Source organism: Phaethon lepturus, unplaced genomic scaffold (assembly GCF_000687285.1).
Source record: "Phaethon lepturus isolate BGI_N335 unplaced genomic scaffold, ASM68728v1 scaffold13517, whole genome shotgun sequence".
NCBI lineage: Eukaryota > Metazoa > Chordata > Aves > Phaethontiformes > Phaethontidae > Phaethon > Phaethon lepturus.
The window spans coordinates 50,418-53,821 of NW_010552669.1; the positions used below are offsets into that span (position 1 = coordinate 50,418).

The 3,404-nt window shown below is 34.9% G+C and overlaps 1 protein-coding gene across 1 annotated transcript in view; it reads right to left on the reverse strand.

Moving 5' to 3' along the window:
* TMEM131 (transmembrane protein 131) overlaps positions 1-2,964 on the reverse strand; it is a 41,533-nt gene extending 38,569 nt beyond the window's left edge. The window contains exons 1-2 of the mRNA XM_010291292.1: positions 2,862-2,964; positions 806-928 (exon numbers count right to left, since the gene is read on the reverse strand). The gene's annotated coding sequence lies outside the window, so the exon portion shown is untranslated. The remainder of the gene's footprint in view (positions 1-805; positions 929-2,861) is intronic.
* Positions 2,965-3,404: the final 440 nt, after the last annotated feature.

Sequence of the window (3,404 nt, forward strand, 5' to 3'; positions counted from 1 at the left end):
CTAAATATCTATTAAAAGAAAACAGTATAAGAAAAATAAATACTTTCCTCAAACATAAAGTGTTTTTCTTACACAAAGGACTAGAATTCATTTAGTCCAACAGCAAAAAAGGTACATAACCCCCTGCATGCTGAAACTATATTATTAGCACTATAGGGACATTGAGAATTAATTCATTCAAATAAAATAAGAAAATATGTGAATCAGCATATTATGAGGACTGAAAGGAAGTGCTGAAGTATTAAGACAGTTTGCAAATCATGCATATTCCTTATTAACCAAATCAGGTGTCTGCAGCACGAAAGTTCTGAGAGGTTTGTTTGCCTTTAAAATATTCTGTCAGTTCTGTTGGTAAAGAAGGACCTTATTTCAACAATAATTTTAAAGTCAACTCAGCCATACTTTGTAAATAAGGAAGCACTGACAGTTCTTCCAAAATTTTTCTGAAAACCAAAAATATTTTCTCTACTCTTACTTCATATAGTGAAAGAACAGCAAAGGCAGAACTGGAAAAATTTCCAATATTTCATTGTTAAAAGTGTCTCATCTGCAGCCTTCAGCTGCTCTGAAAAACAACTAAGGTCACTTTGAACCCAAGCCTTGAAACCAGCTTATGCATTACTAAGACTACCTCAACTACTGGTGTAAAACCAGAAAAATTCAAACAAGTCATTCTAGTTCTAAATGAGCTCCAGATTTAGAAAACTTGGCTATCACCTTTTTGTATCCCCTCTCCCCCTAAAAAGGCTAAATTCCCCACTACATCAGCTAATTTACACCATTTAGTTTTTGAACTTTGTTCAATTACTGCAAGCTTACCCATCCAACACTTCTGCTTGATACGGTATTTCAAGTTTGGAGTAGCTCTTCTCTTTTGCTTTAACAGTTATTTTCCCAGAAGACTGTGATGCTTTTTTTGCTTTTGATGCTGTACACACAAGAATATAAGAAGTTTGTTAAAGCAGACAAAAAAAAAAAAAAGATCCATTAGGTTAGACTAGCATGAGTGGAAGAAAAAAACACCACAAAGCTAATCCAGAAATGAAATATCACCGAAGAGGAAAATGGTTCTTAAGGAAATTTCCAGAAGCAACCAACATGGAGTAAGTCTAGGAAGTAAGAGGTCTGAGTTCTGAATTCTTCCCCCTTAACACCAGTTAGTTGACCTGCCTGAGTTAGTAAGCTGATCTACGACAGGGAAGCCTGGTTGTTCCTGTCAAATAAATAACTTGGACATGTCCAGAGGATAATTCAGATCCCAGGTGAGCTGAATTCTCTAGTACACCTATCCTTCCACTAACAGAACAGAAACTTGAGATGCTTGGACTCATCACTTAGAACTACCAGTCAAGCAGGACTTTGGGCTAGGAATGCAGCAACACTTTAATAATGAAGAAATCAAAGATATGCTAAATTTTAGAGAAATAGAATCAGAATCCAAGAACGCAAACTATATAAGCACCAAGAATGACGCTCACCGATTTGCTCCAAGATCACAGAACAAGCAATGTTAGCCTGGTAGCGATATCACCAGAAAAGTCAAGGGATTCAAATACTACCTAGGAGAAACCTCTAGCCCCCAAAAGCCCCTACATGTATTATGACAGCTGAAATAGGAAATATTTAGGGCTGGCTGCTTCACTGAAAAGAATTCACCAAGTCAATCCCTTAAACACATTAGCAGCTTCCCTGTGTATTTTTCCCCAACCACCATTCCTTCCAAGATCTACCACACGCTAGTATGTAGGTCCTCATAGAGCAATTCCCTCCAACTTCAAAATCTGGACATATTACCAGGGTTGACAGAGTTCAGCTATTTTAGAATTTACTTATAGGCTAAAGCATACTTCACTCATCTTACAAACCGTTAAGCTATTTAATATCTAAAGTGTTAATCAATAAACAAAAATAATCAAAATCAATATTCTCCTCTCTACCCACTACTTCTAAAATTATGGCTACCTGAAATGAAAAACATTGCATCTATAAACTTCCATTTTTAAGCAATTTAGGCAGAAAGACTTACAGCATCAAATAGTATCTTAAGGCAGTAACATCCAATTAGGTTAACAGCATTCTGACAGTTGATTAAAGCCTCTATAATAAATATGGAGGTACCTTTCTACAAAATACTAGCATAGTATTTACAGTTAACACTATGTAGGAGGAAAATGACCCAATAGTTCTTTCATAAACATATAAATGAAAGTCAGTATCAGCATACATACCTTCCCTACAAAGATATGTTACCAGTAAAAGGTTTTTCCACCTTCATCTCCCTTTTTCTTTAATATGAATTCAAGGCAGCAAAATAAAATAAGCCAGCTTTCACAGTAAGGTTCTGAAGAGCATGAGAGTCCTATTTCCATGAGCATTCCAACATAAAATGGAAGTTTTTTTAGAAATAAGATTTTGGATTCTTTTTTAAAATTAGGATGGATCAAAGGGCAATCCAAGGGATATCCTCTCCTTTAATATACATTACTGTGAGGAACACTTCCTGTTTTGTTAGGGTTTCTCAAAAACAAATGCCTATTTAGACTAACAATACATTTTAAATAATCAGTGTCTTAATATAAGAATACTGCTCATGTTTAACAGAAAAATTAAGAATTCCTTCTCTTCTCACCAATATTTACCAGGCTAAGTTACTATGCTGATTATAATAATAATCAGAAATTACTGAAGTTCAGAAATAACTGAAGTTAGAATAACTGTAAGCCTTTTCCAGGCAGGAAAATTCCACTTCCTTCTCAAAATTACAAACAACATTTTATTAAGAGAGTGAAAATAATTCATGAAGTTTCAAAAAGTTTTAAGAAGCACTTGACAAGTTCTAAGATGACAGGAGCAGTACTTACCATCAAAGCTAATACTTGCAACTTTGGTATATTTACTTTCAGAGGCTTTTAACGTAACTGGCTTGAAATGTACTGTTATAGCTTCATTCTGTGGTGTAGGTCTAACACTCTGCAAACAATCAAAATATGAAGCACCTGTAAATTTATCATTGTTAAAACATTGTGCAGCCTTCATGTATCCTTCAAAGTGATACAACTACAACTAGTTTTGGCTGAGTTCTTACAGGTCTGTCTTTCCTATAACAAAGCAGTGTTATAAGAGGCTTTAGAATTTTTTCAGGTCCTGCAAATTACTCAGTCACCATGCAGGAACGTCAGCAACAGAGAGTTCTCCTTGGGAATGTTGGATGAAGTGACAGTATGGCCAGAAACATGTTAATAAAATAAAAAGATTTATTTAAATTAAGGTTTATTTTTTATTCTTACTGCTGCAGTGTTACAATAGCTAGATTATTTGTTTCTGGTGCACTCATTAACAAAGCTGTTAACTGACTTGTGTAATTACTGGTCATGATACAGACATCTACCTTGTCTCTGATCCCA